Source organism: Sebastes fasciatus, chromosome 15 (genome assembly GCF_043250625.1).
Source record: "Sebastes fasciatus isolate fSebFas1 chromosome 15, fSebFas1.pri, whole genome shotgun sequence".
NCBI lineage: Eukaryota > Metazoa > Chordata > Actinopteri > Perciformes > Sebastidae > Sebastes > Sebastes fasciatus.
In genome coordinates this window covers 5,229,044-5,255,946 of record NC_133809.1, presented here as the reverse complement: position 1 = coordinate 5,255,946, position 26,903 = coordinate 5,229,044, and the positions used below count along the sequence as shown (strand labels likewise).

The following is a 26,903-nucleotide window of genomic DNA, read 5'->3' as shown; positions in this document are numbered from 1 at the left end:
GTGTTTGCAGGAAATGGATATGAGCCTACAAATTATAGTATAATAATTATTGTTGAATAATTATAGTATATCACATTTTTAAGCATAATTGGCTTCATTACCATAATTAATTGGAAAAGCTGTTGGGATTACAGTCTATATCTCACCTTGTTTGTTTATATTAATATGCTCAGATGGAGGGTTGAACTTGCTGCTGCTGTTCTTATACACAAGCACCACTGTGTATTTTAAACTACTGTATTATAAGCTTGCTGTTAAATTAACACAATTTCTTGTGTAATTTATATAAATATTTATGCTATTGCTGCAGGTATATAAATTCAGCTTCTGGCCTCTTCACTCTTCTGTCCACACAGAGACCGATAATTTGCATTTATTCCTTGTGCTGTACTGTTATGTAAATGCACTAACCTACACAGACTGAAAAATACATAACCAAGCGCTTCACCACACAAATAGCCGGTGGTGAAAAAAGTACTCATTACGAGAAGTAGATCATTACTAAAGTAAAAGTAGTAATACCACAGTGTGGTTACAAGTGAAAGTCCTGCATTCAGATTTCTAATTGTAAAAGTACAAAAATACGCTTAAAGTACCAAAAGTAAAAGTACTCATTTTGCAGAATGGCCCATTTCAGAATCATGTATATTATATTATTGTATTATAAGTATTGATGCAGTAATGTGTCCATCACTTTATTGTTGCAGCTGGTAAATGTGGAGCTCATTTTAATTACTTTATATACTGCTGGGTAGCTTAAGTTATAATAAGTAGGGCTGTTCAAGTTAACGCGATAACACGTTAACGCAAATACGTTTTAACGCCACTAATTTCTTTAACGCATTAATGCAACTTGTGACTTTTCGGTTGTTGAGTGCTTAGTTTTAAAGCTAGAGTGAAGATACGGACATCATATGAAACTAGAAAACCTAAAGAATCCATTGGTACCAACCATGTCATACTAGCGTATACAAACTTACACTCAATTTTGGTGAGGAAAAACTTGACCTCTGACCTCAAGATATGCGAATGAAAATGGGTTCTATGGGTACCCACTAGTCTCCCCTTTACAGACATGCCCACCAACTAAAGTTATCAAATAAATGTAGTGGAGTAAAAAGTACAATTTCCCTCTGAATTTGAATAGAGAGTATGGAAATACTCAAGTAAACTATTGGAAAATTGTACTTAAGTACAGTACTTGACTAAATGTTACTTTCCACAATTGCAAACATCTATATTAGTTTATAGGAGTCCTAAAATATTAGCGAGCTCACCTTCCTCCTGACACAAATATGTCATGAGTTGTTTTTCTCTCATTTTTTATATCTTTCCTTTCATTCTGGCTTTATTTGGGTTTCCAGATTTAGCTTTGATGTTGAGGAAAAAGCAGCTATGTTGCCAGCAGTCAGCACAATTAGCCACGTTAGGTTGTGATCAAACCATAGTGCAGGTGCAGACTGAACCATTTGTGTTGGGAGCGCTTGAGGGCAGAGGGCCTCACAAACTACTCTTCCATATTCAATTTATTTTTACACATATTTCTTAGTTTTTAATCAAAGGAAAGTTTTTAGAGTTTTTGGTTTGATAATGGTAACTCTAACAGATGTGATCAGCACTTGAGGGATGATGAATGTCGGGTAATAACATTCTTTTGAAACATATGCTGTTTTAGATCACAGCTCTTCGGTTTTGTTTACTTTCTGCAACTTATACACCAGGTACCTGCCTCACCCACACACAGGGTCCGAACTTAACACCCGCCAAGCGCCAAATGCAGGTCGATTTTCTGTTTGGTGAGTAAATCTCAGAAGGCAAAACTCTGTAACAGCTCAAATCATGTTACTAATGTTAACCTACTTACTCCTCTTCATCTCCTGTGGGTAATAAGGCTGCAATGAGATCTCTCCATCGCATATTGTCCGTGGCAACATGCTGCTTCTCTCCCCATGACAAGTGCATCTTGTCCAGCAGCTCATCCAACTTATAGACGCACCAACTAGCAGGGCCGGTTCTAGCTTTTTGGGGCCCATATGCAAAATCATGTTTTTTCACCAAATACTACTTTTTAGACATACAAATATATATTTAGAGCTGTCCTAGTTTGTTGAATTATTGAAGAAGTTTTTTTCAAACTTTGTCTAAGCCTAAGGTATCTAATAGAAATGTTGATTTAGACCCTCTAACGGCTGTTTTTGGTGTTATACAGTAGATCCTAAGGTGGGGAAAACTAGTCCAGAGTGCAATATGATAACATTTGTTACTCTGCTTGCATGCAGATTAATACTACTTAACTGGAAGCAAGCAGCAGCCCCTACTCATGCAAATTGAATGAGAGAAGTGATGACGCATTTAGATTTAGAGAAAATAAAATTCTCATTTAAAAGACCGGAGGGTAAGTTTTACAAAATATGGTCGCCTTTTATAAATTACTTTAACCAGACCAGAAACTGAAACATTAACAAATATGAATACCACCATCTTCATTACGAGTTTCCCACTTACTCTGTAGTCACACTTGATTATAGATACAGAATTCAGACAGACCCTCTGCGGATACACCAATTGCTTTGCTTACAAGGGTAACAGACATCCACCCCCTTTTTATTTTTATTTATTGATTTTTAATATTATTATCTATTTTATTTAAGTATTATTTTTTCCTTTTTTTCTGTTGGCAAGACTGTTGGTAAGGCAATACACTTCTGTGAACTGTAAATTAGTATTATATGACAGATTGTTTGTTACCAATGTATAATTATAATTTTTATACTTTGTAGGATCTCTCATGTGGAAAATTGTGTTTCAGTTGTTAAAAGCACAATAAAAACAGTGTTGAAAAAAAATATATATTTAAATTGAACTTAGCTGCATTGTTAACATCAAAATCCAAACAAACATGCAAATGAATTATTGAATAAGTTCTCTAAGTTTATTCAACATAATACCTTATTAACTCAATGAAATGCACTGAAACAAATGTATATATGACACAAAGAGACAATTTATTATTATGGCCGGTAAAGAATATGCTTGACTGGTGGATTTTTTCATCTACCAGTCCCCTTGGCCGGTGAGTCTAAAAGTTAATTTTGGTTTCACTACCCACACACATATGGACGGGGAGGATTTTGATGCAGGACTATCTCCTCGTCTGATACGATATGAAATATGTTTTGAATCCAGTACCATCCACCCTCACTTGTCGTCTTCAGAGCGGTGGCAGTAACGTGGGCGGCTAATTATTTTCTCTCCCTCTTCAGAATCAATTGATTGCGTGTCTTTGAGTTGTGGAAGCAGTCGAAAGGAAATGTGCTGTCATATTCACATCATAAACGTTATTATTCCGCGCACATAGCACGCAGACACAAGGTTGACATTTTCTAATTAAACGTTTCCTTAAGCTGTGTACATCTCCCTGGGAAGTCTGAAAGACGCAGACGCCCTCACTGCCAAGATGAAAGAACTCATTATTTTCCCTTGCCCACTATCGTCCTCATGTTTCTCCCCTTTTTATCCAGATAACAGAACTATTCCATTTAATCAATGCTGCCTGTTAGAGTACAGCAGAGCAGCCGCGGTCAAGAAAATGCACCTCAACAACTAAGCATAAAATTCAATTCTGCCCCCCCCCCACGCCACCCCAAAACAAACAAGCACACAGAGCAGCGGGGCATTCATCATCGCCGTTTCTGGTTTGACAACTCGCTCTGTTTTAGTATTACAATCATAAGCCCTGAATTGGATAAGGGCAGCAGGAGAGGTTGAAAAATGGAAACGCAATGGATTTGGCCCGCCACCAACAGAAAAAAAGCCCTTTCCTGTGCGGTTGGAAATGATAGCAACAGAAGTTGCGAGGAGTCGGAGATTATATTCTAATCCTCAACTCACACTTTAGTGGCTCTGTGCGAACGGAACCCACGGGCATTGTAAAAAACAGCCTTAATATGGAAATGATTTAACAAGAAAACGGTATTCAAAACTTTTTTTTGTTTTATTCTTAGTATAGGGTTTGATGAGTAGCAGCAAGAGATAAAAATACAGCAGAGAAAAATTGACATGTTTTAAAAAAAAATACTGGATTAGCTGCGATCAGTGACAAACAAAGAGAGGATTGGGCGCTGTATCAACTCTGCACCATATCAAAAGCATAAATATGAACCGATGTAAAGCACATCATGGCATATATGTTTCAAAACCAGCGCATCGCTGTTCTGCTCATCGGATTCAGTTTCAAACTCCCATCAGATATCCCACTGACAGACAGGCAATCATCAATCCAAAGCCGGCGCATTAGTCTGCATTATCTGCCGCTGCAAACTGTGCAGCTATTTTTTGCTCAAAGAGAAAAAAACTTTCATTGTTTCTTCTTGGACAAAAAAAAAAAATTCCATTTTTTGCAGACAGCAACTAGCATTGAGTTCCCAGATAAGTCCCGTTTAAATCAGTGCGTCTCGGCAGGAACAGCAGGGTGTTGACGTTTGCTTTGGAACAGACAGCTGTTATTGCAAACATACTGTATCGGTTATCGTAGTCAAATATTATCTTAAAGACACGGAGAAATGAGGCTCGGTGAGCAGATTCTTGGAAAATGCTTTAATGGGAACATCACTGAAGATGTGTTCAGCCTAGACATCAGTAAATGTACACAGCTTTTCACATGCTTCATTTCATGGCATCTTTTTACATTTTCAACCCACTCGCCAAAGAGAATATTAAATAATTACAACTACTTTGATAGTATTTCTACAGCAGTACAATTATGTCTGGTTAAGGACAGATTAATGTTCAGTTTAAGTTGCTCTTTTTTTTTGTTGTCTGTTTGGAGGTAGAAGAACCGATAAAAGCTGATTGACACACAGCTTGAAATATGACTGCGTTTTACAGTTGTATGCATTTGGTCCCAGGGGTTTGCAAATGATACAAAAATGACTCCTCCTGACCTCTCCAGATAAAATCAAGACAGCTGCGCACGCCCAACACCCCCATCATGGTTCACATTTTGGCAAATCGGCACCATTAACGTATGCTGAATTGGCTGTTAGCAGTTCCTGTTTGCAATGTACCCATGCATGTACTGGCTTGGCTTGACTTGGTTTGACTCAGCATGTCATCCCAGCACTGCAGGGATTTACTCCATTACAACAGGGCTACCAGCTTGAGGGTGTGTGACCACGGCTGTGATTACTGGTCAAAGGAGCGGCTGTAAAACGCTGCATAAACACATTTCATTTCCTGTATTCTTCGCGATAATAAGTCCCCCGCTATTATTGAAGAATAGCTGCTAACAAAGCTCCGCCAATTCAATGATAAACACATTCCTATAAATTCCTCACAATAAAAGTCCCCTGTTATTTTGTTATTTAAAAAGCTTTTATTATGAAGTAGCAAAATCAGGAAATGTTGGCTTTTCATCAGCAGCAACTTAACACGACTCAGCTGAAAGCGAAACAGTAAAATACAGCAGATATCTGAAAGTGCAAACAGGGAGGGAATCTAAACTTCAAACCACAGAGATTCAGTTAGAAACTACAAAAGCTTTTTCTTTGAGAGAGAGAACGGGGGTCGTCATGGGTTGGCTACGGTCAGCGAGACGTCACCGCAACCCGCTTGGAGGCGGGTAAAATTGGTAATGGAAATGCAAATCAGCGCGGCATGGCTTCACTCAAGTTCTGGAATTATACAGAGCATCTTTTTTTCTATGATTTCTAAGTGCATTTATGGCCATTTATTCACATAAATAATGATATTGTTGTACTGTGCAAGTTACACTGAATCAAAAAATGGGTGTATTATGTCCGGGTGTTCAGATTTGACTGAGTTATGACTCCAAGAAGGAGTGTGATTTATGGCGCAAATGGCTTCAATCAGGCCACAAGGGTCTTAAAGTACCGTAATTGCCTCCATGAGCCTCTGCTGCAGCTCCAACTGCTGACCGTGTTGATGAGCGGATCAAATCAGTGGTTCCAAACTACAATAACTAATATACAGTTGCACTTGTCCCTTTTCACCTCTCACAGTATCTTTGCTTTACGTCTCTCCCTCCTTCAACTGTCCCTCTCAGTTTGAACACCTCTGCCACAGTTTGAACACCACGCATATTTGTTCATCCAATTTACCATTATTGTCATACTTGTACCACAATAGAATGCATCTCCTAACACTTTAAAGGAACAGTGTAACATTATACATCAGACCGGCACATACGGGTACTTTGCAAAAAGTCAAGGCCGCGCCTCCTTTTGGGGAGAGAAAACCAAAGATCTCATTGACTCTAATGCAATTTGTATGCATTCATCTCTTGTTATACAAACGTTTGTTTTATACACATGTCTAATAATTATTTTGCGACTTTGAGTGTTCACAATACCTTAATAAATGAAGGTTGATCACCGCCACGTCCCCTCAGTCTTCCCCCGTCCAACACAGTGGCCGGATATTGTTTATCCAGACATCTCTACATATGTGATTGAATCCCGTTAGGCTGAGTGTTGTCTGTAAATAACTAACGTGTTAATAGCCAACTGTTTGATCTGTAGGCTGAGATTTAGTTGGAGACGACAGTCTGATGCTGCTGTAACATTAATGTATGTCTGTCTTACTGCAGCAGCCTCACACACAAGCTAATGTTAGCTTGCCTTGCTAGTAACTGTCACCAGCATCATTTAGCCATTTAGCACACTGACAGTGAATATTCACGTATCGTATGTGCCTCAAATCTCAGTGTGAAAGCCTCGCTTAACCCGCTACACAACATTTTCACTCCTGTGACAGCGAGTTTCTTTCCCTCAAACGGTAGCGCAGCCTCAGCGATGATGCAATGCTGGTCTTGCGTGTAGCTTGGAGCAGCGAGCCTTCTCTGGATGACGTATTGCCGGACTGCTATAGGGGGATCAATTGGCAGAAATGGAATATAATCTTAATATGTATGTTTTCTTTATTGTATAATCACCTGAAAATAAGAATCATTGTGTCTTTATTAGCGTAGAATGAGCCGTTTATATCTGCGTACGGAGCAGGTCCTTCACGGTCCTCTCTTTTATCAGATTATTCGATTTTCCTCAGGACATTTTGGCAGGCTTTTGAAATGTTGAACTCTCTCAGTTATCAGTTATCACTGTCTCCCTGTGAGACAAAACATTTGAGCACAGGAGTCAGTGCACAAGGAACAGGTACAGGGCACATATAACGCCACTGTATTTTACTACAGAAAAAAACAAACAGTTTCTTATTGCAAGCTTGCAAATGTCTAATCTGCCATCAGAACCAGCATACTTAAAAGCTGCACCGAGCTTCTGCTGTTATCAGGGCTTTACACATCCAACAACTGCGGTTTGGTGCTTTCTAGGAAGTGAATGTCATAAATTCTGCAGGAGCCTGTGATTCAGTGCATGCTAAACACTGTTAGGACACTTAAAGGCGCGCATGTTCCAAATGGAATATGTAGTTTAGCAAGAATATGTTTTCTTTTTTTCATGTCACATTTAGCTAAATACCTTCGTTTCATCGTATTGAATTATCGTGTGAATTAAAGACCCTTTTTAAGGTGAACATTTTACCTTCAGCTCAGTTCACAAAAGATTTTACCACTTGCAGAGTAAAGTACCACGTTCCTATGATGTGTAGGAGGTCTTTATGCTGAGGTAGGTGCCATTTAAGATGTCAAAAGGTCATATTCAGAGTAAGGCAACATATTTAACAAAGAAAGGAAAGAGAGATTTAAGCCCTTTACAAACCGGCAGCTGTTTTTTTTTCGTGCGATTAATCCGCACGTCAGTATATTTTTTTGAACAGTTGTTTTTGTCATGAGTACTTTCACACACAATGAGAATATTCCACGGCAAAAAAGCGACGCACTTTTGCCAGAATAAGGTTGATTTTTCTGAGCTTTCGCACCGCGAAAATAAAGGCATCAATCAATCAATCATGTTGTGTGCAGGAGTTAAGTTGCGTCTATATTTATGAAACAACAACATGGATGCTATGTAGTTCGAAGCAAGACGGTAAACTTTATTACTTCTTTCAACCTTGACAAAAGCAGCGCAGACCAGATCCACTCCTTCTCTTCCTACCTTTCACAATAAAAGCCCTAGTCATATAATATTCGCAGGCGAGAATTTTGCATTTTTGTGTCGTTTCTCGTCATCCTCACAGTGTGTAAAAGCTTAGAGTGTGTACCATAAAGTATACTCTTATATTCTTTGCGTGTAAATACCAGTATACTCGTTGTGTTTCCGGTTAAAAGAAGTCTACGTTGTTTCCACCTCAATCTTAATTCACGGCTTTATTTTTCTCATCAGTCAGAATGAGATTTTAATCACCACAAATGTACAGAAATGTCACGTCTCACAGAAACATAACAGTCACTTGCTGACTTTAATGGTACTTCTGTCAAAACATTGTTTAAGCACAACAGAACTCGCATACGGAAGCAGAAAGGCATTCACACAGCAGACTGTAGATGCCACCCTGCCCGTATCCATGTAGCACTCTGCCGTGGCTCTGAGTTCAAGCAGCATGGCAGGCAAACATGATCCAAATGGTTCATGGAGGCAGGAATTTAATTGCTTGAAGCTCAAGGCAAAATCTAAATGAAAATATCAATGAACCGTGGGCCTCCAATCAGATCTAAGCGCCTTTACAGGCACCAGGCGGAGGGTTATATGTTTTGCTCGAGGGCACTTGAACAGAGATACACTTGCTGTGGTGAACTATGGTTTCACTTACGTTTTGACTTTGAATCAACGGACCGTAGTTTTAAAGGCGCACTCCACCAATTTCAACATTCAGTTTATTTGTCACGAAGCGTAACAGCCCATAGCCTGTATGTAGTGGATTTATGGATTCACTGTGTATTTGTCATTTATTATTCACATGGCTCGTGTGGTCACTACATTTTTATATGAATTATTATTATTTTCTCTCCTTCGACAGCCAGTTTCTTTCCCCCAAAAGGGAGCGCAACCTCGGCGATGTCGCGTCGCTGGTCTGGTCTATAGCTTGGAGCCATAAAGCTCCTCTATTATATCTTCTCTAGGACACGGCAGAGGAACAAATCATTTTGGATTAATTGTTGGTGCAACCAACTACACTGCAACTCTTCAGCATAGCGTTATTACTGTTACCGGTTTGTTTAAAGTAGAAGTTTGGAGACGTGTTTCAACTTCTTCTGTTTACTCTGTTGAGGGACACAGGATTGTTTTCCCACAAAAGGGGGCGTGGTCATGAGAGCCTCTGGATGACGTATTGCCGGTCTGATGTATAAAAACCTTAAAAAAAATAATAATAATGAACCTGCCCTTTAAGTGATAATGGAAATCAATGAATGATGAAGTTGTTTAGGAGTTTACTTTCTGACCTCTAGTTGTCAAATATAATGCAGCTTTAAGTCTGTAAATGTAGTCGGAGGAGAAAAAAAGGTGTAATGTGGAGTATCTGTGGTTGAAGAAGCGGTCAGCGGTGTGAAACAGAACTGTTTGAAGTAATTTAACTTTACTGCTTCTACGCTCGGTGCGGCGTTTCTCCGTGACTGATCCATTCTAAAGGCGGTAAATATATACATCACCCTCCCGTGGCGAGCTGCGAAAGACTCACTGTGGTGAGGATAGCTTTGTGACGGTCGTGCTCATTTTGTGTGTATTGAGTGAATGTTTGTGTTGTTGTGTGCTCATGTATGTTTGTGCATGTGTACCCTTATGTCCTGCCAACACTCATGGGTTGTGTATATACTCTCACTAAGTGAGTGTGTGCAGCTTCAAAGCATCATTCACGAAGTAATGTCCTGCAGGGCAGGCAGGTGTCGGGGGATCTGACTGAGAGGAAACTGCCCGACTGTGGTAATAAGTGTCTTCCTTGTTGGAATAATGCTCAAGACCAAAAATGACTGGAATGATTCAGACTTGCCAGCATGGTCCACTGAGCTCCCACTCACCACAGCGTGAAAATATAGGCTGCAGCAGCACAGTGAGAAATGTTATGGTTTCACTGCGTTGTGACTTTATGTGTGCGGGGAAGAGATGCAATGAAAAAGGCCTCACACAGAGACTGGCTAGTAGAATTACCCCTGGAGAAATTAGCACATAATGTTCTCAAATTATAATTCATAATGTTCTTTTAAAGGCTTGTTAGCGCCGTGGTTGGCTGTTTTAAGAAAAAAACGGCTCCACAGAGAGCGTAGAGTGGTATTAAAGAGATTACATGCAGGCTGTTTAGTACAGACGCACCTCAGAAAGATGTGGCAGCTACACATCCCACAAACAACGACTACTCCAGATGTACACACAACTGTTGACGGCAAAAAACTGTGTCATAATTGAGGTCAAGCCATGTCAGAAGTATTGGAGTCATTACAGAGCTCTTTGAAAAAAGGAAAAATAATAATCATGCATTCATCAATGAGTCATAACTGTGTTAATGGACAAAAGAAGCGTGAAAAGTATGCAGACAAAGCTCACTCCCACTGCCTTTGAGTCTATCTACAGTAATGCATATCTGGAGGGCTTTCATATTTCAATTATAATATATAATGTGTTTTCATTTAAAGCAGAAATCAGCCTCTGAATAATGAATAGTTTCTGTCGATCAAAAGCACACTTCTCAGAGCCATTCACCTTCTAAAACTTTTGAACTGTCACTCAGTATATTCTATGTACACAGAGCTATTGTGTCTGGTTTGTGTGTGACTACAGTTTTAAGATTGCAGAGCTTTTGTAAAGGCTTCTTTAATTGAAAATAGGTATACTAATGTTGTGCAGGTAAGCTAGTTAGCTTGGCTGACTCTCCAAATTCAAGCCAACCACACCTCATACTGTAGCTTTCTAGGTAAGCTATATATTTTCAGCCTGCTGACCCTCTAAGACAACCAGAGTATTTTCTTACCAGTTTCTTTGTCGCCTTTCTAGCTTGCTAGATAGCTAACTTTCCAAAACCTTTTTTGATGACTTGACATTTAATTCAGCCTATTAGATTATTTCTGCCTCCAGTGTATACCCTTTTGCAGCCGACGTCATGATAACGTCACGATGTTAGCTGGAGGCAAAACAAAGGAAAGACTGGAGGCAAACAGGAAGCACCTCAGAGTAACGTTAGTGGGCTAAAGTTACACATCTAAACTGTCATGTTGCTGTGTTGTTGGGTGTCAAAATCAATATCGCATACATTTGAGATCTAGGGAGCTACTATCAAGCCCATATTGTACGACTCTCTTTTTGACTGACTTAACAGCAGGATAGTAAACTAGTTATAGGCATCCAAAGATTTATAGGCCCTCAATATGTCTTTACAGCGCTGCCGTTGGCCGGCTGGCTGGCTACTTAGCTAGCTTGTAAATTCCGCCATGCTTTCATGTAACACTGGTTACAGAAAATGAGCCTAGGTCTAACGGTCCGTCTACCTCACTCCTCGCTGCTAGGAGACTACTTCACTGGGAGGAGCGCAGGCGTTAGCTAGCTATCTTGTCAGCCTCCATTAGTCTGCTAGCGGCATAGGGGTCGGCTAATCTTGTCCCGTTGGTTAATGTTAACTTTCTCAACTAACACTCGTGATCCCGGAGAGAGAGTGACTGAACATATTGAGAGAAACTCATATTTTCTTTCTTCTTTTTAAAAAAAACAACAAGCCAACAAAACTTGAATCTAGAATCATAGAATTTTCCTGCCTCCACTTAACACCCCACCCACAAAATACCTCATCTTGTTCACTAACAGAAAAGGGGTCTACAGCTCTGCCTCCCAGATGTATAAAGTGCATAACTAAAACTACAGTCAGCAATATTATCAGCTCCTTTTATAACCAAAAACTTCTCATATAAATCCTTAACCTTAACCAGGAATCTGTTTGACAAGAGCAGGGACGAGGGGTGTTTTTGTCTGTCTGTTATCTTGTTTCTGTCGGGTCAACTGTCACATTACGTAGTTAGATAGATGGATTTCTCTTCAGCTCACGCCAGGAGAAACGACTTACATTCCAAATACGTCTCTTGCTTTGAGTAATGAAAACAGTATTCAACAAACACAAATGACTCCCCGAGCAAATAATGTTGTTAGCAAATTATTTAATTAACTTCAGTAATGTGCTTAACCTTCTGTGCAAGCTACTATTTCAGCATGCAACCAACAAGGTTGGGTTTCATAGCAGCCTTTCACATAATGGAGATCTATCATTGAAATGAAACTGCAAAAATAAATAAATAAAAACGTTCAGTTGATGTGCTTTTTTATTTATTTCTAAGTCTTGGGCTACTTGCTGTTGTACATAAACACTGAATGTGTGTTTTCCCATGCTAATAAATCAAGTCAAAAACTAATCTTTGCCAGGAGAAGGGTAAAAAATTCATGACCATCTGGTTCAGAAATGTTTAATCACTGCCGTTGCAGTCAGAGAGGAGGACTCCTAGAGTCCTCTGTGGCTCTGAAACCCAGGTCCATGGATGTCCAGGGGTCTTCTAGGGCTTCCCCGGGAAAATGGGAAAGTAGTTTACTTACACGATAAATACAAATTACAGAATTTATATGACTTCTAATCTCATTCTAAGCACACTTCAGTGTTGACAGTTCGGTACTAAATATACTCAAATGGCAGCATGCAGTCTAATAAGTGGTTTGTAACGTGATAAACTATTGTAGAATTCCTGCATTGTTACTGAGTAAAGTTAAATGCACAATACATGGAAAACATACCCTACTGAAGTAGTTTATTTAGGCTGATTTGCACATAATGGCATATTCATTCAGTAGCTCCCGTCTTGCTGTACACCCTGATATAGTCCAGGAGGATGTTGGCCGTTCACACACTGTTGAAAAGTTCAAAGGATCCCAGTTTTATGGATTACCTTTGATATTAAATCAAAACACACAACGACTGGAGCTGAGTCGAGCTGCAGTCGAGACCAAGCGGCAACCTCCGGGTCTGAGAAGTGAAGCCAATGCTGAAGTGCCTTAAACTTCTCTCTAATAGCCAGCAGGGGGCGACTCCTCTGGTTGCAAAAAGAAGTCTGATTGTATAGAAGTAGTCCACAAACTAACGGGTGACATCGCGGGACGTCACGGTGAGGACATTTTCCCACCGGCTAATAAACTTGTGACAACACCGGTGTTACTGATTGCACCAGACATTTTACAAGAAAAGGTGACCGTCAATATATGTAGAGCGCTTAGTTTGATCTTTACTGTTTGATGGCTGTGTGTCTAACCTCTCCGGGGCTGCAGGTTTCCACCTGGAGCCGCTGAGCCGCACACACCGCTTGTGAACGCTTCGTCCTCCTCACGGCGATTGTGTCATTGACGTTATGGTTCCCTTGTAGCACTGGGTTTAAATCTGAAATACTGCCAAGTAGGCGCTTTTGCTTTTTCGCTTTGACACTAAATCCTCGTCTTGTCTGTCAACTCTCTCTTGCCCTGTGTGTGAAATCTGACTCCTGCTGCTCTGAGCTGAGACTCCGTACGGAGCAGACACTTTCACTTTCAGATTGTAGCGTCCGTCGTCTGACTATGTATTGATAACACGTCGCTGATAAACGAAAATGAACTAAATGGATTTTATTGCTATAAAAAAAGCAAAACGACGGTGGGGCCGGTGGGCAAGTAATGTAATCAGTGTATGCCCGACCACCGTGTAACACCGACTACTGCGGCAAGCCTAGTGGCGTCCCGGTGGCTACGTCCACTTCTTACATACAGTCTATGCCTTTCACACACCATGGAAAAGTTCTTTTGATATTAAATCAAAACACACAACGACCAGAGCAACTGCAGTCGAGACTAGCGGACCAGCCCGTCCAATCAAAATACTTAAATGAGGTCAGTGAGTTTTGGGTTCGTCCGACCAGTCCCAGGCTCTCAGCCCCCCCCCTTCCCACCACCCTGTCTCTTTATCCCCACTCCTCAGTTATAAAATCAATCAAATAACGAGAACTCCGAAACCGATGCAGGCGAGTCCTTCTGGGACACACTTGGAGTCAGAGACACAAACAATGCTGTCGCCTCCTCTTCACCTCCCGCTCCGAGGGTGAAAACCCGTCTTTGGAAAAAAAGGACAGTTCTCTGGATAGAAGAGGCAGCGGAGGACGCCGTCATGCTTCAGCGGTCAGCCCTCTGGATCTCCGGGTTACTTTTGCTCAGTGATGTGGTCAGACTGCCTGGCCCAAAATGTTATTCCATCTCCCAGCTTTCTGATGTTTTTCAATCCTGTCCCCGCAGACAGAATAATACACTGTTTTCACATTCAATTATGCAGCAGCTGAAACTGCTCAGGAGAGGAAGAGGAGGAACAACAACATTGTGTATTAGGCTCGAGAGGACAGCACAGTTATCTCCGCTGGTAATGACAACGTGAAACTCCACTGATACCATTTTTTAGCATTTATTTTATCCCTTTGTGTCCCTGCCGTGGCCTGTTGCGCCACATATATTTGAATTTATTTCTCATTTTCCTCTGCAAAGTGTGAAGCTCTTCCCTCAAATCCAATAAGATGTATTATTTACTGTCTTCTGAAGGAAGTGGGAATCCTTGAAGGCCCTAAGCTTCTCTCTGCACCATGTGGTGTGTGCTTAAAATAACACTACAGAGAGGAGGCAAGTGTTTAATAGGCAATACCCAACTACGATTTGGATCACTTATTAATGAGGGAGAGTACAAAATACACAAAGCCTGCTGTCGCTGTAAGACCGAGAAAAAACGTCAGATGATTCCTGAATTATGAAAAATAAAAGAATCAATAAATTATAATCCTTGTTATTTCAATTCATTGAAATGAACGGCACCCCCGCTGCTATTGTAGATTCCAGCTGCAACCCTCTTTGTGAGTCCGAGTACACGCTCCAACACAATCAGAAATATTAAACATTTACTTTCCTCTAAAGACGGAGATTCATCCTCCCCATGATGAGGCGCTTTTCAAGTGAGTTGTTCGCTGTCAACATTAAGTTTTTAAAATGTTTTTGTGATCTGTCATCTACACAGAAACACATTAGGATGTGACTTACAGTGGGAGGAAATGTCCAACTTGCCGCATATCACCCAAATCATCTGGATGGAACAAACCCTAATAGCTAAACTGTCTCCTGTAGCCTGCTTTGCTAAAAAAATATATATTTGTTTGGTTGCTGTCATAATGTTTGAGGGAATTTATTACGTGGCTCAATGTGTAATACTTTTCAAATGGTCAATGGCAAGGATTTAATTAACTTGTCAAAATCTGGATCCCCAGAGCCACCCCACCATAAGATTTGTTTTTTTATTTTATGTATTTACATTTTTATAATCTATCAAGCAGTCTGCAGGCCACACTAACTGAACACCACATTCTCTATCCCGTTGACACATCTTGCACCCTAAATCTCCTGAGTTGAATTTCCTGTTTCTAAGTGCGTGCTAACACATCATCAGCAGCAGTGCCATCATGAGGCAAAGCGACAGGCAGTTGTTCATTTGAAGTGAGTGCAGGGATACGAGGGGGCGACAGAGTGTGACGTGGCAGCTGGTGGAGAGAGATCGGTGACTTGGCAACGCTCGAAGGTTGAGCTGAGTCCAACTTTATGTAAATAACGAGTGATGCATCGTAGTAGATTGTGACGGCCTCAGGGTTGGTCCTATATCTTGTCCTTGTTGTTGGATGTGTTTTCCCCTTTGCTCCAGGAAATTGATGGGTGGATAGGTGAAGGGCAGAGTCATGGTCTTATGCTGTAGAAATGCTTTTGACTTAAAAGGGGAAATATCATGAAAACTCACTCTTTCAGTGCTTGTGTACATACAGTTGGGTATCTGTAGTGCCTACCAACCCACAAACTGTGAAATAAGACAACCCAGTCAGTTTTTTGGCTTTAGAACTGCCTTTGCAAAGTAGGGATGCACCGATTTATTGGCCCAACCTTGGTATCAGCTGATATTCGCCTTATTGACTGCCATTGGCCTCTCTGCAAATAAGGCGGCATTCGCTAATGGCAGTGGCCGATGTTTATCGGTTGTATTGCATCAATTTTGCACCAGCTAAATGTCGTGTTGGTTATTTGCGATCCAGTCCCGGTTGAGTCCAGTCCCCAGTTGAGTAAATTGCAGCAGCACCTGTGCTTTGAATGCCCACCATCCTCGACCGCGTCCTTGCAATTTCCTTGAAAAATGTTGCCATTGAACATAATCCATGCAGCAATTATATTTCCTCTATATATATGTGTAGTATATAAATGTATTTTCTTGCAGCCAGAGTAAAAGGAGATATCCCTCCTCCATGTAAAAGCTAACAAATGGTTCAGTTTAGAGGGGTCGTTAGCACATGGCAATTTAATGTGCTCACACAAAAAAAATCATTGTTGGGTAAAGCATCATTGACATACACCAAGAGCGGAGTCTGTTCTTACTGCGGGAGTTCGTGGCTCGGAGGCGACCCCTTACTCCCATGTTGCGGGCCAGCCATCGACTCCTCCACCAGCACTCAGCAGGAGCTGATGAACCGGGCTGGAAGTAACAAATCACATTTTCTCTCATTAGTAAATGGCTTAATTCTTCCACCTGACTGCTCTCCCAACCTTCAGGAAATCAGCTTTGCCTCGAATAATTCACTGTTTTCTGATCTCCTGGAATGGGAGAATGTAATTAGTTAACACCCAAATAAGATTGATTAACAAGTCTAAGTCAAGAGACGTCCCTGGCAGATTAAAAGAGGGACACGTATAATCTCTACGTGCACTCGGTGAGAAAACACTTTTAATTAACCGTACCTATAGGGAGAGGAGAGTACGATCCACTGAATCAGATGTGTTCAGGTGTTGCGTTTTATTTGATAGCGTTACACTACAGCTCAGGTTTGGTCCTATTTCTCGGTGTCACAGCAATTCATTTGCTGCTCATGTGGAAAAACAAAAAAACACCGCACCTCTAAAGAAATCCACGAGCCCTGCGAGATGCTTAACGGTTGACAGTGATCATCCACCGGGGAGACTTTTATTGCAGCTGCTAATTAAATATTTTCCGTAACGACACCTCGCATCCCGCAGGCCCTGCTGCAGCGCCTCGTGTTCTTTCTGCTAGAACGAATGCTGAGAGAGTTAGCTAAGCTGCGGCGGCGGCGGCTCGTCGGTATTGACCGTGGGTTTGTGTTTGCTGTTGGTGTGCTAATGCAGTACCTGCTGTTTTCGAACACTTCCTGAGGGATATGTTGAAACCAAGTCAATATTTATGAGTATTGCTGCTCTGGGCTCTTCCCTAATGGCATATGGCTGCTGAGGTGTCCGTGCAGAGTGGTGAAGGCGAGGACGCCCGAGGCTGAGGGCAAAGAGAGGGCTGAAAGAGAAAGACCTAGAGGAAGTGTGTGTTGAGTGTGTGAGAGAGAGAGAGAGCAGGAAAAGAGCTTCATACAGTACATATTGACCTGGCCTTTGTAATAGTGCTGCTGCAATCTTCTGACCTGGCTCCAGGATTAGAAATGTATTCAGAGAAAAACTGTGTGTTTATCTGTGTTGGTATGTACTCAGGTGGAGACGGACCTTGTGTTCCACTTGCATACTATAATAACATACAGTAACAGGGTATACTGGAACAATACGAGGGTATTCTTAACAATACCTGCATGCATGCATACTAAAGTCACTCTTTTTCACCTTGATTTTCTTTCCCTTTTTCTCCTCAGTTTCTTACGGCCAACGAGGTTTACGTCAGAGGTGGGACCAAGTCACTGTTTTCCAAGTCTCAAGTAAGTCTCAAGTCTTTGCATTGAAGTCTAAAGTCAAGACTGACAAGTCCCAAGTCCTAAACTTTGAGTTTTGAGTCCTAAACAAGTCACAATGCACTCTTCAACAAATGTAATGCCATTTGCGTCTCCATTTATAATTTTCGACCCGTTTATTTTGTATACGGCAATTTGTTTTTGTATGTTGTTTTGTAAGTCTTATACTTTTTTAATTCTGCACACCACAAACAGCTCTACTTTGCACCTGTATAGACTTGTTTTACTGTATTCTACCAACAATGTACAGCTTTATTCTGCACTTTAGTCTATTTTTTTTTTAAACTCTCTACCTCAGTTCTTATCCCGCATTATATTCCATATTTGACATTTCTTAATCCCCTGGTCTCTGTATCTCCTATATTTTATTATCCAGCACTATATCACTTTTTACACTATATTCACATTTTTAATAGTCTCGTATTTCAGTTGTTACCCTGCACTAAATTATTTTTTAACAGTTTTCTTCATCTACTGGTATTTTTTATATCTGGTATATTTTTTCTTTTATATATACTTTGTTCTACTTGTGCCTTTTTACTGACATGTTTTGCAGTATAGAACTGTGATGCTGGAAACTTGAATTTCCCTCGGGATCAATAAAATTGCTATCTATCCATCTATCCATCTATCCATCTATATCTATCTATCTATCCATCTATCCATCTATATCTATCTATCTATCTATCCATCTATATCTATCCATCTATCCATCTATATCCATCCATCTATCCATCTATATCTATCTATCTATCCATCTATCCATCTATATCTATCTATCTATCTATCCATCTATATATCTATCCATCTATCCATCTATATCTATCTATCTATCTATCCATCCATCTATCCATCTATATCTATCTATCTATCCATCTATATCTATCTATCTATCCATCTATCCATCTATATCTATCTATCTATCTATCCATCTATATATCTATCCATCTATATCTATCTATCTATCTATCTATCCATCTATATCTATCTATCTATCTATCCATCTATCCATCTATATCTATCTATCTATCTATCTATCCATCCATCTATATCTATCTATCTATCTATCCATCTATATCTATCTATCTATCCATCTATATCTATCTATCTATCCATCTATCCATCTATATCTATCTATCTATCCATCTATCCATCTATATCTATCTATCTATCTATCCATCCATCTATATCTATCTATCTATCTATCTATCAATCTATATCTATCTATCTATCCATCTATATCTATCTATCCATCTATCCATCTATCCATCTATATCTATCTATCTATCTATCCATCTATCCATCTATATCTATCTATCTATCTATCCATCTATATATCTATCCATCTATCCATCTATATCTATCTATCTATCCATCCATCTATCCATCTATATCTATCTATCTATCCATCTATATCTATCTATCTATCCATCTATCCATCTATATCTATCTATCTATCTATCCATCTATATATCTATCCATCTATATCTATCTATCTATCCATCCATCTATCCATCTATATCTATCTATCTATCCATCTATCCATCTATATCTATCTATCCATCTATCCATCTATCCATCTATCCATCTATCCATCTATCCATCCATCCATCCCGAGTCCAAGTTATGTGACTCAAGTCCACGCCTTTGGTTTACGCCATTCCCACTAGATTTATGCAACTAATGATTATCGTCATTATGTTTGTTGCCTAAGAATGTTCTGTAGATTGACATATCGATTAATCGGCTAAATAGGTCCCCTACAAGACATGGACATACGATTAGGTGATAATGCTGAACCTGTCTGTGTTGATTTTGTACTTAAGTGATATGAGTTTTCAAAGAAAGTTCCGATTGATCAAATGACCAAATACCATTGGCATACAGTGAACCTTGACCTTTGGGGCCCAGGAGGTGGTGTACAGTATACGCAGCTGTCCCAGGTTGTTTACACTCTACGTTTGTAGTTATGTTGAAGGAACACGGCCATGTTGTCTCTGTTGCTTCTGCGTGTGTGCATGCAAGTGTGCATTTCACCAAGCCCCCCAGTACTAGTGTATGTACTATACTGTACTTTGCTATGTGTCTAGATTGGTCTTTTTTAAGAGTGGAGTGATGACTGCAGTTGTCAGGGCCTTTGGGAAGACATCTGAGAGAAGTTACAATTTGCAGAAGATGTGAGGCGGTGCAGTTTGAAGTGCACAGACTTTTACAACTCTGACGAAGGCAACTTTAAATGAAACACTTTAATTAAGCTTTTCCTTATTTATGGTTCACCAACTGTGGCTGACCTCTCACCGTTTAACTGGAGCTGTCTGGGAGGAGAACTGAAGGGTTTTGTTCCCTCTCCGCTGTTCCTGCAGCAGGTCTGGTTTATTGTTGGCACGGACAGTATGTGCTCATTATTTAACACAGTTATTTATGATCTGGTTACACACTTTCACTACAGTCTAATTAATGTGTAACTTTTGGAAATAGATATCCATTCCCTCCATTCATATCTGTATTTTTTAGCTGCAGATGTGGGTCACAATTCTAGTGGCAATAACTATGCTTGTATTGTAGATATATCTTTATTTATTTATTTTTTTATTCATATTTATCTGTTGCCTGAGAGAGATTTTTGTGTGGAGAGTATTAATATCTTCCAGTCATACGCTTACTGCGTTGAAACTACTGTGGTATAAATGTACTTAATTATAAAATGCTGCTCATTTATAACTGTTATTGTACTATAAAGACATATTCCTCATCCATCTGTGATACACACAGAGCTGGAAATGTTTTTCAAAGTACAGTTGGATAGGATCTTGTAAGAAAAAGGCACAACTTTATATATATATCTTAGTAGCAGATATTCTCCTGATAATCACCAACTCAAAATCTGACTTTACCTCCGTCCAGTTCCTCCATCTGTAAAACCATTTGCAGCTACGGCTTTTATAAAGTCTTCGCCCTTATCGCACCAGAAAACCGATTAAGACCCCAAGTAGAAGCTCTATTTTTCACTTGTGCCTGTGTGCGGTTGTCAGGAAGCTAATAACATGAAGACTGCAAGAGAGGAGCTATCTCAGGGCAGACGCTGCACACATTGGCTGTCGTCTCAGCTTTCATGTCAGCGTGCATGTTCTGCTTGCCGTGATGCTCATTTATTTCTTGATCACAGCTGTTGTCTCATAAAAGCCTCTAAGTACGCCTTCTGATTGCCAACTTTTCCTGCGCGGCTCATTTATTAACTGCTCAGGCCCCCGTTCTGCTGCTGCCAACGCTCTGCTTTTAATTGGAGGTGCATCTTGTCTTATTGCCTGATATTGATCGTAGCTATTTAGGGTTCGATCGCGCCTACAGCTCATTTTCCAAACCATTGTAGAAAAAAGTGCACGTTGTTGGCTTTTCTTTTTTAACAGGGTCCAAATAAACTGAAGCTCCTAAACACAACTCATATGGAGATTATAGAAGCAGTGGCTGGATGGTCAAAACAAATTTCATTCCACTCCCTGTAGCATGACGGACCATCAGTCCTGACTGCAGTTTGTTTTCACTTTTTACTTTTTTATGGCATCTCTCCCAAGTTACTGCTTGGAACTACTCCATTTTTGTAATGCTTTTCTTTGTCATTTTGTAATATTATTTAACCCTCTGAGAGCCACAATGGACTAGTTTACAGGGGGTATTTAGGGGGAGATAGCAGGTCAACAGTAGATGTCACGTAGAAATGGTGTACATCATCTGAAAGCTGGGAACCTGAAGATTAATTTGAGATACCATTCCCATGCTCTATTATGTCTCATAAGTTGTTGCAGCAATTTTTGGGTTGATACCATTTGTTACACAGATTTGGTGCTAAATTTAACCATTTTTTTACCACTCGAAAATTAATAAAAATGATCAATAATCCCTCCAAAATACCACATGAAGACACCGAGACCTTGAGGAACACCATAGAAAAAGCCATGCTGTGATTTGGTGTCAAAAAATTTGGAGATTTCTACAAGAATTGCATTTTTCGGCGATTGGATGGCGAGCACGTCTGTTGTGTAAAATGCTCAGAAAAACCCCCTTATTGTCAATCTACCTAGGAAAGCCATCCATCCTCTGAATGCTCTAGGTCTCTAGTTTGTGGTTATAAGTTTCATGAGGCTGTGATTATCCTAGAGGTCACCACAGGTCATTTTATACAGCGAGGTCAAGTTACAAAAAATGGTCTCACTACAATGAGATGTCTCCTATGGGGACTAACATCATCACACATGAATACAATTGTCCTCATTGGATCCACAAGAGTCTCAGCTTTACAGTGATACCCAATTTATGTAATTCTAAAACTGTTTAGGGACCCCAGTATGCAGAAATATTCAAATACACCATTTTAGAATAGGCGAAAATAACACATTTGTACTGCATGCATAAAACTGCATGTTTTATTGCCCCAAACTGCATGGGATTATCATAAAGTGGGCATGTCTGTAAAGGGGAGACTCGTGGGTACCCATAGAACCCACTTTCATTCACATATCTTGAAGTCAAAGGTTTTCACTCCAGCTCTGAAACCTGAACCTGCTCCAGCCTCTGACAGACCGTAAAGTCGTGCGATCCCGCAGGTCTCAGAGGGTTAAAATTATTAGTGACTTGTCATCACGCAGCCAGGTAGTTTAACTGTGTCTGCGGTTTTACTCCGAGGGAACTGCAAAAGATAAAACATGATGCATATTTTTTCCAGAGAGGTGTAATCATTAACATGAGGCCACAACAAATCCTAGTTTTATGCTAGCAGCAGCAGCTGTGTGAGATTGTACTCAGGGACATCAGTGCTTGAATTGAATTGAATTTTTTTCATTGACAATATATATATATATAAAAAAATATATATGACATACATAAATAAATAATGCAGCTTCAACAGGAGCAATCATATCTGTGTGCAATATTTGCCAGAAGGATAAAACACAGTAAAACTGATTTCCATTGTGGTCCTTTGGGTGTAGATGTGTGTTTAACTGTTAGTGTTTGAGTGAGTATATGAGCATATCAAGTGTAAATGAATGTGTGTGCATGCATGCCTATGAGGGGAGGTGGGAGGGGGGGCAGCAGAGAGAAGGCAGCAGTACAATATATATTCAGTACTAGGTATCTAACCAATTCAATTACTAATAGATGAATCAATACTACGCTATACAGCATAAATTAACAAACAGCTCAGCATATACCTACTGTAAATGAGTCAAAATTAATGAGCTTTAAAAACCACATGTTCTTCTTTATGCAAATACAGACAGCAGAACCCCCTCCTCCCCCCCCCTCCAACCTTGCCACAACACTCCCATCATGCACTGGGCGACTGCCTCTTCTGCTCTCCATAGAAAATGAACATAAAGCGTTGAGACGCCCTGCGTCTCCGGATCTGGTGGAAATGAGGGGTGTCTATTCTGTGTTTCGGAGGTTGTAGCGGGCTCAGTTTTTAAAGCTAGAGGGGAGGTATCATGGCATGGCATCATATGAAACTAGAAAAACCTAAGGAATCCATTGGTACCAGCCATGTCTTGCTTACATGCCGCAAAACGTTACGCAAAATTTTGCCAAGGAAAAACTGTCATGGCCATTTTCAAAGGGGTCCCTTGACCTCTGACGTCAAGATATGTGAATGAAACTGGGTGACTCTCCCCTTTACAGACATGCCCACTTTATGATAATCACATGCAGTTTTTGGGCAAAAACCATGCAGTTTTTTGCATGCATGTTTTATTTCTGCATACTATGGTCCCTAAACAGTCTTGAATGACATCAATTGGGTTTCACTGTAAAGTTGAGACTCTTGTGGATCCAAATGGAGTCCAATTGTATTCATGTGTAATGATGTTAGTCCCTATAGTAGCCATTTCACAGTGATTTTTTTACTCAGATTGCAACCATATGGTGTGTCTTTATAATGTGATAGTTTTCCTAAACTTAGATTTGAAAAAATATATTGAATCGTATTGAATACATATCATATCGCTAAATTCTTGCCAATACACAGCCCTAGTAGAAATGTGCCGTAAGGCTGCACTGTTGCATTGTTCAATATTTAATGCTACTGTTGAGCTTCTGCTCCCACTTCAAAAGAGTAGCCATGGAAAGTGGCACTACATAACCCTAACCACTTGACATTGGTCAACACACCCATTACCGCCAGGATGCAGGAATTTAAACTTCAACTGCATCATTTATAGAGAGGGGAACTTCCTTTCTTTGTGAGGAAGAAAGAAGTGATAATAATGTTTGTTATGATAATATGCATCGTGATCTAGTATTTATTTTTTAGGAAACGTAAATGAGGAACTGTTGGATGCGTCTATTTCTTTGCGACTCTAGTGAATTAAATGCCTGACAAATGAACTTCATGGCAGCTTATTGCTTTTCAACAATGGTCTAATACAGTACACGCAGCAGTATCATAGAGAGAGCTCTCACAAACAAAGTGTTGTAGTCTCGTGGTATTCGTCGTCATATCGTAACCCCCCCACCCCTCTCTCATTGTGGCTTGCCCGCCGGTCACCGCTGTGAAAACATTACGTGACAGGTCGACATTATAAATGAGTTCTGCCACAGTCCATCATTCTCTTTATTAAAGGGAGCTGTGATGAGCCGGCTCTGTTGGGTTTGAATCATAGACCCCGTCCCTCCCTCATTAACACCCAGAGAAATCTGACTCCACGCTCCTGCTGCCTCCCCGCTAGGGAGGGATACGGTAATGTGCCAGTGGAGGTCACAAAGAAGCGTGTTATATTTTTAACCAGCGTGCACGTGTGCTTGTTTTATGCACACATGCATGTTTTTACAATGTGCAAACGCTCAGTCTTGTCTGTGGGCTTGTGCTTACGTGGGTATCTTGGTGTTCATTCCTACGTATATGTGTGTATGCCTGTAATGTGTGTGCGTGTGTGCGTGTGTGCGTGTGTGCGTGTGTGCGTGTGTGCGTGTGTGTGTGTGTGTGTGTGTGTGTGTGTGATTTTGCTGAGAGAGATCATTAGCAGTAATGTGCACTGGCCTGATTCTCTGCCCGTCCTCGGCTCCTTTAGATGTATTAATATTTTGGAGGAGTCACCTGGTGAAACTGAAAGCTTATGCAAGCACAATCACCACGAGAGCGTGCACGTATCGTGTACACCGGACCTCATTATCAGGACAGAGACGGGGAAAATTTGCACACGCAGTATTTTAGTATATGCATGTTGTAAATAGAAATTGATTTTTAATGTGTTGCACTTTTGAACCAGGGCTTTGTCATACAGTATTTCCCTTTCATTGCACCCCTTGTCCACTCATGCACTTCACAGAGGTCCACAATCATTTGCCATTTGTGAAACAGTTTTAGGATTTGGGCTGTAAAACTGTAGTATGAACAACAATTATAAAATAACATCAAGTACATCTATTAAAGGAACAGTGTGTAGTCTTTCGGGGGATCTATTGGCAGAAATTGAATATATTAATAAGTATGTTTTTGTTTGTGTATAATCACCTGAAAATAAGAGTCGCTGTGTTTTTGTTACCTTAGAATGAGTTTCTATCTACATAGGGAGCGGGTCCTCTTCACGGAGTCCACAATGTTTCTACAATAGCCCAGAACGGACAAACAAAACACTTTTAACTTCTCCTGCTTGGGCCGGAGTCGATAACGTTACTCGCCCCTAGATACCGCCAGATCCTACACACTGGACCTTTTAAATAGAATAACATAAACCAAATAGGATATTTTGTGTCTGTCTGCCCCCGTGTGTTCATGCATTAATCCTATTCTTTACTTGAAATCCGGTCTGCATTTTATGATTATTTTTATTACCAATGAAAGAAAGATGAAGGTTTAGGTACAGGAAGGCTATTGGAAATTGTACAGGAATACAGCATCAACAAAAATGGGATGAACCAATAAGATTATACATTTCAGTATGTATAAATAAACTCGGAAAACAAAGTTTGGAAACTTGTGATTGGTGGATTATTTCTCTGTTGTTACAATGCTAATTGTCATTGTATTTTACATCGTTGGAAAACCTGTTTATTTACCTTCACAATGATGTCCAACTTGTAAGGATCATGTATTTGTGGGATGAGCAGCACAGCTGATTATGTGGGTAGCGCCCAGGAAAAATTTGCCAAAATGCTCTGCCAATGGTAAACAGTGTATTCTCCTGTTGGTATTGACTCTTGTTTTGAGTTGTTTGGTGGATTGGATGATTGAACTCTCTGTCAGTAACAAGGAACAAACAAGACATATTGGCAATTTTACACCTTATTCATTTAATACACCGTCAGGAGCCTCAGTAGCGGTGGAAGATCCATACGCAGCCAGAACAGCCTGGCACCTCCTCCTCATGCTGGTCACCAACCTGGTCACACGCTGCTGTGGGATGGCCTCCCATTACCCAACCAGGGTTCGTTGCAGGTCAGCCAGTGTAGTTCTACATGATTATTATCAAAGGAGATTACAAAATAAGAAGTTTATTACATCAGTATCCCAATGGAATGTAATAATAGGAGTATTGCGGACAAAAAACACAACCACTTCCAGTTAATCCAAACACACAAAATGTTTTATTTTTTTTTGTCTGAACACCGACACAAACACAAAATCACATCTGTTAACACGCCTAATCCTTGCAACACTTTGACATGCTTACTTCATCTATCAAAGTGAGTCTCCACCACTTCATCGCTTTTATCTTTCTGATAAACAGTCTCCATTTTCCCCCTGTAGAAATGTTCTCCAAGTCAAATGTAATCTTCAAAGGGAGGCGCTGAGGCGTCCGCGTGGCTCGGATTCATGTCGTGTAGCCAGGACGTCCTTTGTTTGAGTCTGGATCAAGACCTTTGTCACATGTCATCCACCTTGATTTTTGTCTTTCCATCTCTTTCATCTTTCGACTGCAGGTTAAAAAAGACAACCCCCACCGTCCCCATAAAAAGAGCACTGATCCACGTATTGGTTTAAAATCTGACCTTTTTGAATATCTTCTGCATATAAAATACTGATACATGTATATATTTACTCTAATGAACCCCATAGGGAAGTAATGAAATGGTGGCCTATATACAGTAGCTGTGGTGCTGCATTAAAACACAATTAGTATGAGAAATCATAGCAGCAGGAGGAAACAGTATCCTGGTGGGTTAATAGGGCTCTTACATCCTCCATCACTGGCTTGTA

At 40.3% G+C, this 26,903-nt stretch overlaps 2 protein-coding genes across 3 annotated transcripts in view; one reads left to right on the top strand and one right to left on the bottom strand.

The window, feature by feature from the left end:
- gfra4a (GDNF family receptor alpha 4a) overlaps positions 1–26,903 on the top strand; it is a 314,196-nt gene that overhangs the window by 40,536 nt on the left and 246,757 nt on the right. For both annotated transcript variants that reach the window (XM_074660851.1, XM_074660852.1), the window contains one exon: positions 17,621–17,683. The gene's annotated coding sequence lies outside the window, so the exon portion shown is untranslated. The remainder of the gene's footprint in view (positions 1–17,620; positions 17,684–26,903) is intronic.
- The window catches only part of loxl3b (lysyl oxidase-like 3b), a 372,166-nt gene that overhangs the window by 298,795 nt on the left and 46,468 nt on the right, over positions 1–26,903 (bottom strand). The window lies entirely within an intron of this gene.